Genomic DNA, 9302 nt, shown 5'->3' with positions numbered 1-9302 from the left:
AAAGTTGAACATCTGGTGAAAGTGCTGCTCTATTCTGGGAGAAAGAGGATCACTCAGCCGTCTTCATCTCAATCTCACTTCCTCTACACTGATCTCTGATTTACTGATTAACACTGACTCTGTGTGTTTAGCTGGTGTGGAGCAGAAAGCTGCTTTCATGTCTTTACTTAGTGCAGGATTTATGCTTGAGTGAACTGACAGGTGCAGACTGTCTATATTAATGGTATTGTACTGTTCAAACAGCGAATTTTAACTTCTGTTGCCACAACATTATTTGATATAACTGATATATTTCAAGTGTTTATTTCCTATAATTTTGATGGTTATGGCTTACAGATAATAAAAACTTTACACAATCTTTAACACAGAAATGTTGGACTACTGAAATGTATGAACAAGTACAGCACTCAGTACTTTGTTGGCGGTCTCCCTTTGCATGGATTACTGCAGCAATGTGGCGTGTCATGGAGGTGATCAGTCTGTGGAACTGCTGAGGTCTTACTGTACGGAAGCCCAGGTTGCTGTGATAGCAGCCTTTAACTCTTCTGCTTTGTTTGTCGAGTTTGCTGGCCAATCAAGCACAGGGAGACCATGGTCCTTTAACCAGGTATTAGTACTTTTGGCGGTATGAGCAGGTGCCAAGACCATTAAAACTTTCTGGTAGATTCTGCACTGACCTTTGACCTAAGAAAACACAGTGGACAAACAGCAGCAGATGGCATGGCTCCCCAAACCACCACTAACTAAAAAACTTTACACCGGACCTCAAGCAACTTAGTGACCCTGCCACTGAAGGAGAAAGCCACAACAAGGAAAGCCGGTCAGGCAGGGAGTATCTGGAAGATATCTGCATTTTCCAGCCCTGATTCTGTGGAATATCAGTGTATTTATATCATCAGTGGATTTATGTTTCTGTAGGACTACATGTAAAAGTAACAGAACAACTTAGGAGGACTGGAATACACTCGCAGAATAATTTGGGAGATATCCGCCTCCCAACACACCAATGAGGCGGATATCTCCCAGATACTCCCTGCCTGACCGGCTTTCCTGGCTGCTTATGTTGTGGAGCGACTCGGACTTTGATCAGCTTTTTTCTGCGAGTGTATTCCAGTCCTCCTAAGTTGTTCTATTACTTTTACATGTAGTCCTACAGAAAAATAAATCCACTGATGATGTAAATACACTTATATTCCACAGAATCAGGGCAGTTTCAGGCCCACTCTGCCCACTGCCACCATTTACTAGCATGTCCCCATATGCCTGTTTGGTACCTCCTTATGATCCCTACACAGGCAATAGGGAGAGGAAGAGACCACGAATTCTGTCTGTTGAACAATGGGTGAGCTAATGAGCTAACAGCTTTTTGCATGTTGAGGAAGTGGAGCTCCTCCAACACGGCCCCATGAGGAGGGAACCAGGACACTTTCTCCTCTGGTGTGACCGGCTCCCCAGAGCCCATGACCAGGAAACGATTTAGGTGGCGCTGGTTCAGTGGGCATGGGCTCATCCTGTGGGGCCTCACTGTTGAGTGGTGTGGTTGATCCCATGGAGGAATGTAGCACAAAGAGCTTCAGCCTTGAAAATCTTGAAAGGCAGAACCAGAATGGGGAGAGCGCATTCTCCACTCAGTCATGTCCAAACTAACCAGGAAAATAGTTCATATAAATTTATAAATATATAACATTAATATAAATAATATAACTTGTGTTAAAATATTTAAATAAATTGACCTTAAAAATTTTCTCTTTAAATGCCTAGAAAGTTTAATTAACTTTTATTTGCTTGTTTGTTTGTTATTATTTTATATTAATTTATACTTCTATTTAAGTAGAAATACATTTTAAATAGCTACAGAAAACAAATTCCCACAAGACATGAACATTCATGTTAACAACAGCATCAACCTTAATTGCATTTAAAATTCTGTTTATCAGTAACTTGCTCAGATAAATATGGAGGAAATGTAATATCTTCATTGAGTACTCATACGTTTGTACTTAAAGTACATTCATGGAGTACGCACTTAGTACTGCTACTTCAGTAAAAAAGAAATTAAGTGATGCTTCTTCTTCTACTGTTACAACAGATTTTGGCAAATACTTGTCAGGCAAAAGCTATTAATGTTTATACCAAAACTCTCATGATGTGTTTATTAATAATGGCGTACATGTACAGTAAATGCATCTATCTGAAGTCCCTTTAAAAATTTATAACAAGGTGATCCCGAATGACTCAACAACAAAGCTATGAAAGGCTCAAACAGCTTCTTCTCACTGTACCTACATAAAATGACTACCAGTGTGACTGCAAAGGTAAAGGTATAACATTTTTTCATGATCTGCAAGCCAGGCAAAGAGCTCCATCTAACTACTGCATTGAGTCATGCTTTCCTCAACGAGCTTAAAGAGTCCTGAAGAAAAACCTGGAGATGAACTGGGAGGAGTTTTACCAGGAATTAAGGCTAGGTTTAGGCTTTGAACACTAGATGGAGACATTCATGTTTTTTTTTTCCTTCTGCCTAATTGCCTTCATGATTGTGCTCTTTTTCGCTGTCAGCTTTTTTTGTTTTTTGTTATTTTTACCTCTTTTAAGCTTGTGTTTATTTTCGTTTTATATGCCTTTTGGAGGTTTTATCTGTTTTACAAGTGGGTTGATTGCTCTTTTGTTGAAAAAGTAAAAACTTTTTTTTTTCGGTTTCAACCCCCTATCAGTCTCCAGGGCTCGTATTCACAAAGCTTCTCTCAGAGAGTTCCTATCTTAGCCTAAAAAGTCCTAGCTGGGAGTCCTAGACTAAAAGTGATTTAGGAAACTTCTCAGAGCAACTCTAAGTAAGGAAAGTACAAAACCCTTTATCTTAGAGAGGAGGTGTGGTCGACCCCGTTGCTAGTGATGACGCAGCAAATTAAGGACTGTGATTGGTTAATAAAAAAATAACCTCTGACCTCTGCAAATGTCTTGAAATGCACTCTTTGTGAAAATAGAATATATAATAATAGTGAAATAATAATGTTTGTATATAATGAAATTGTATAATCATGACTTCAGGCTACTTCGTGCAAAGTTTCTGTTACAGACTCAATGTGTTAAGGCTCTGAGCTACGGATCAGAAGATCGGCGGTTCGAGCCCCAGCTCCACCAGGTTGCTGCTGTTGGGCCCTTGAGCAAGGCCCTTAACCCTGTCTGCTCTGACCCCTGCCTACTAACAAGAAGCTGGGATATGCAAAGAATTAAGCATTTCACAGCATGTATGACTGTGTAAGCGACAAATAAAATTTGAATTTGAAATTTGAATTTAATCTTAAAGTTAATTAAAACCACCAAATGTTGAAAATGTGTCTACTTTTGGAGGAACCGATTTCAACACAGTAGTGACTATATTTAAGTTCTTACATTTATTTACCATGATGGTTTTATTACTTGTGATCCATTTCAGGTTGATGGGAGCCAAATTGGCTCAGCCTTGACCAGTTTACATGATTACAGGACAGTTTATTTAAATTACACTTGTGGATGGTATGTAGCCAATAATCCAAGAGAGATGGGAGGAAGACAAACAAAATGAAAATCTAACTGGACAGAAGAGCAGAGTTTACATTTAGTGTTTGGAGAATATTTCTTCTTTCCACCATTTTGTCCTCTGCTACAGAAACTCTTAAGCCTCTTAAAAGTCCTCCTCTCTACTCTTAACAATTTTTACCTTATCAGCTGTTTTTAGGACTAATAAAAAAACTATTTTATCTTTACTAAGATTTAGTTCTAAATTTCAGGGGAAAATCCAAGAATTAACCACAATTTTGCTCCACACACACACACACACACACACACACACACTTTATCTGGAACAACAGGATCATTACTTATAAAAACAAATTTGTCTTTTTGGAAAATTGGTTTAACAATAACATTGTCTTAGTTCTTCAGTTGCTTAAAACCAATGGTCATGTTATATATTTATACTAAATTCCTCTCTGCTTATTCCATCCCTGTACTGTATCTGTAAAGGAATTCTCCCTCGTGTTTGATGCTATATCTGCAGGAGTGGTTATGCTGATCATACGGTGTTCTGTTTCATCTCCTCAAAATATGTTTTTCAGTCACTCATCACAACAATAAAAGAGTTACCAAGATGGCGCCGGTGAGGTCGGCTGCCGTCACGACTGCTCCGACCACCTTTTCTTTGTTTTTGTTCTTTAAGTTAGTTTACAGCGTTTTAAAACCGGCAAAATTACCACCATGGGGTACATTAGTTATGATAGAGACACTCTTGTTTCTATTGGTATACAATGTACTCACAATTCGACGATTTTAACTCCGGATCCGAGCTGGCCGAGTGAGATCCTGAGGGAACGGACACGAGCCGGCGTCAGGAACAGGCTGAGAGCCCGTGCACACCGCACACCTCTGCCTAGCATCCTGCTCGCCAACGTCCAGTCACTTGTTCCTCTCACACGCTCCTGCACAACAAATCTGGAACTACTGTCCATTATGTGTCGTCCTTTTTACCTTCCTCGGGAGTTTACATCGGTCATAATCAGCGCCGTTTATATTCCACCACAAGCGGACACGGACACTGCCTTATGCGAGCTGCATGAGGCACTCACACAACAACAAACACAACACCAGGACGCTGCGCTTATTGTGGCGGGGGACTTTAACAGTGCCAACCTCAAACGCGCAGCGCCAAACTTTTATCAGCACATCACCTGCCCCACCAGGGGCGAAAGGACACTGGACCACTGCTACACAACGGTCAAGGACGGCTACAAGGCACAATCTTGTCCACCGTTTGGTAAATCCGACCACGCCGCCATCTTCCTCATGCCAAAATACAAACAAAGGCTGAAACAGGAAGTTCCAGTTCAGAGGGAAGTCGCGCGCTGGACGGACCAATCGGTGGCCGCGTTACAGGAGGCACTCGATGACGCAGACTGGGACATGTTCAGAAACAGCTCCGATGGTGACGTCAGCGTGTTTACGGAAGCGGTTGTGGGATTCATCGGGAAACTAGCGGACGATACCGTAGAAAAAAAGACTATTAAAACGTTTCCCAACCAGAAGCCGTGGGTGGATAAAACCACCCGCGACGCTCTGAGATCTCGCACTGCTGCCTACAACACGGGACTCGCGTCGGGGGACATGGAACCATACAAGGCTGCGTCATACAGCGTCCGGAAGGCGGTAAGAGAGGCGAAGCAGCGCTACGGGAGAAAACTAGAGTCACAGCTCCAACAGAGTGACTCTAGGAGCCTGTGGCAGGGATTAAGGACAATAACGGATTATAAAGCACCAACATCCGGTATGATAAACGCAGACGTGACTCTGGCAGACGAGCTGAACACTTTCTATGCTCGCTTCGAGGCTGCAGCTAAAGACGCTAGCGATGCTAATGCTAGCGGCGCTAACGGCTGCAGACAGGAAGTCACTGCCAGCACCGGAAGCGCGTTCATCATCACCGAGCATGACGTGAGGAGAGCCTTCAAGAGAGTGAACACCAGGAAAGCAGCAGGACCAGACGGCATCTCAGGCCGCATTCTCAGAGCCTGCGCAGACCAGCTAGCACCTGTGTTCACTGAGATATTCAACATCTCTTTATCTCAGTCGGTGATCCCCACATGCTTCAAAGAATCCATCATCGTTCCTGTCCCAAAGAATCCTCATCCTGCTTCCCTCAATGACTATCGCCCTGTAGCCCTCACCTCAGTAGTGATGAAGTGCTTTGAACGCCTGGTCAGAGACTTCATCATCTCTTTACTACCAGACACACTCGACCCACTACAGTTCATTTATCGTCCAAACCGTTCCACGGACGATGCAATCTCTCATCTCCTCCATACATCTCTCACTCACCTGGACACTCGGAGGGGGAATTATGTGAAAATGCTCTTCATTGACTACAGTTCTGCATTTAATACCATAATTCCCTCCACACTTACCACCAAGCTGGAGCACCTGGGACTCAGCTCATCAATGTGTCAGTGGATCTCCAATTTTCTGACTGGCAGACCACAGGCAGTAAGGATGGGCGGACATGTCTCAGCCTCCCTCACTCTCAGCACTGGAGCCCCCCAGGGTTGTGTTCTGAGCCCCCTGCTGTACTCTCTGTACATCCACGACTGCGTGGCCACTACCAGCTCCACCACCATTATCAAGTTTGCTGACGACACTGTTGTGGTGGGCCTGATCACGAACAACAATGAGACGGCCTACCTGGAGGAGGTTGGAAATCTGGAGAACTGGTGCCAGAGAAACAATCTCCTCCTGAACGTCAGTAAGACAAAGGAGCTGATAGTGGACTTCAGTACAAAGCAGGTGAGGAACAACCAGACCCCCGTCATCAACAGGAGCCCAGTGGAGAGAGTGGACAGCTTCAGATACCTCGGTGTTCACATCACGCAGGACCTGGCATGGTCCTGTCACATCAACACCGTGGTAAAAAAGGCCCGGCAGCGTCTCTACCACCGCAGACGCTTGAGAGACTTTAGACTGCCCTCCAAGGTGCTCAGGAATTTCTACTGCATTTCTACTTCTACTCCTACATCCTGATGGGAAATATCACGACCTGGTTCGGGAACAGCACCATGCAGGACAGGCGAGCTCTACAGAGGGTGGTGCGATCAGCTGAGCTCATCATCCGCATCGAGCTCCCTGACCTGCACTCGATCTACAGCAAGCGGTGCTTGACCAAGGCCAGGAAGATCGTGAAGGACCTCAGCCACCCCAATAACGGACTGTTTACTCTGTTGCGGTCTGGGAAGCGATTCCGCTCCTTAAAGGCCAACACAGAGAGACTAAGGAGGAGCTTCTTCCCGCAGGCGATAAGGTCTCTCAACCACAACCACGAACTAACACAATCTTTTCATAATTAATCAAATCTATCAATCTTTTTACATCCATGAACACTATGGACAATTACACGCTCACCTTCCTTCATATCTACACTACATGTTGTACATTCACATCCTGGACCATTGCACAAAGACACTTTAATAACTTTGCACACCTACCTTCACAACTACACTACATGTTTACGTTTACATCCTGGACCAGTGCACAAAGTCACTTTAATAACCTCTGCACAAAGACACTTTGTTCTTTGCATATTTGCACACCCAGTACAGTATATTTCAATTTGTACAGTATATTTCTATTTTTATGCACATCATATTTCTATGTACAGTATATTTCTATTTTTATGCACATCATGTTTCTATTTTTATTTTTAGTTCTATTTTTCCTAGCACATTTCTATTTTTATTTTTAGTTCTATATTTTCCTAGTTTAATTAAATTTTTCTATTTAATTTCTATCGTATTCTTTTTATTTATATTTATTTCTTATTTGTAAACTTTAATTCTCTTTTAGGGTCAATGGCAGTCGTATAATGCATTTCACTACATTTCGTACTGTGTATGTTTGTGTATGTGACAAATAAAATTTGAATTTGAATTAAACCACCTTTTCAATAATTTACTGTCACTGTAGCTCATTTGATGTCTGAGACGAGTTTGTTATTGATATTCCTTGGAAAAAAGTTTGGACTTTACTTCATTAATATATTTTAATTAACAAGATGGGCGAAGTCTTCATTATTATATAAATAGTATTATGTCAAGTCTTTAATTTTTATTTATTTATTTCAAAAACTATAAGGACACGAGCTGCTCGAAACTGTTGCTCCATTTGATTCAGCTATGTGATTGTACTGAAAGATTTTGGTCAAATATTCTTGATTTTAGTTTTTCCTGATTTTTGTTTTTCTTTAAAGACATTATTATTATTATTATTATTATTATTATTATTATTATTATTATTTATTTAGACTACAGGAAAAAAGGAAGAGAATAAATATTTTATAATAAATATAATTTTTATAATTGATCAGATTTTTTTAAACACATTACTGCACAGTGAAATTCTTTATTCTTTACATATAATAATAATAATAATAATAATAATAATAATAATTTTTATTTAGGCCCATTTCTGGTCACCCAAGGTCGCCTTCCAGATCAAACAGGAATAAATTCAGTAAAACAAGATAACATTAAAAACAAATATAACTTTGAGTAGTAAGAGAAGAATGAAAAACAAATTAAATGAAAAGGGACAGTGTCATAGTTTAAGACATTTAAAAAAATATGATGATTTAGAGGAAGGATTAAATGGCGATTTAAAACATTTATGATTTGAGATTTGAGTGCAGCCTTACATAATGTACAATATACGTTTCTAAATAAAATAAGTCTTAAGTTGAGTTTTAAATTTGGTTAGAGAATCTTGGATTTTTACCATACAGTATACGTAGGACCTTTTATTACTATTAAGTTGGAAAAATTGCAGGAAAACTTTGCTATTTCATTTAAGCATGTTGTAAGACAGGCAGATGAAAGAGCTGAGTCAGGCTTTGTGGGGATATTAAGTTGTGTATCATCTGCATAACAATGGTAATGTGTACTGAATTTACTAAAGATGTGACTAAGAGGGACCGAGGTAGTTGAGGAACAAAAGGGGGCCAAGGACAGAGCCTTGCGGAACACAATTGACTGGGGTTTCAGCTTTTTGCAAGTAGGCTGGATTCAAAACACAGGATCAGCTTTAAGGGCTTAGTTTAAGGGCCCAACAGCTGTAACCTGGTGGAGCCGGGGCTCAAACAGCCAACTTGTGATTAAAAAATCAGAGCCTTAACACTCGGAGCCATATCATAACACTCCCTGTTTCTTGCAAAAATGAACTGATGAGATACTTAAATTCAAATTCAAATTTTATTTGTCACATACACAAACATACACAGTACGAAATGTAGTGAAATGCATTATACGACTGCCATTGACCCTAGAAGAGAATTAAAGTTTACAAATAAGAAATAAATATGAATAAAAGAGATACGATAGAAATTAAATAAAAAAATTAAATTAAACTAGGAAAAATAGAACTAAAAGTAAAAATAGAAATATGATGTGCAAAAATAGAAATCTACTGTACAAATTGAAATATACTGTGCTGTGTGTGCAAATATGCATAGAAGAAAGTGACTTTGTGCAGAGGTTATTAAAGAGTCTTTGTGCACTGGTCCAGGATGTAAACGTAAAACTGTAAAATGTAGTGTAGTTGTGAAGGAAGGTGTGCAAAGTTATTAAAGTGTCATTGTGCAATGGTCCAGGATGAAAACGTACGACATGTAGTGTATATATGAAGGAAGGTGAGCGTGTAATTGTCCATAGCGATCATGGATGTATGAAGATTGATAGATTTTGATCAATTATGAAAAAGATGAAAAGATTGTTAGTTCTGCATAGTGG

The sequence above is a fragment of the Clarias gariepinus genome, chromosome 2 (genome assembly GCF_024256425.1).
Source record: "Clarias gariepinus isolate MV-2021 ecotype Netherlands chromosome 2, CGAR_prim_01v2, whole genome shotgun sequence".
In the NCBI taxonomy this organism is placed as follows: Eukaryota; Metazoa; Chordata; class Actinopteri; order Siluriformes; family Clariidae; genus Clarias; species Clarias gariepinus.
This window is presented reverse-complemented; position numbering follows the sequence as displayed.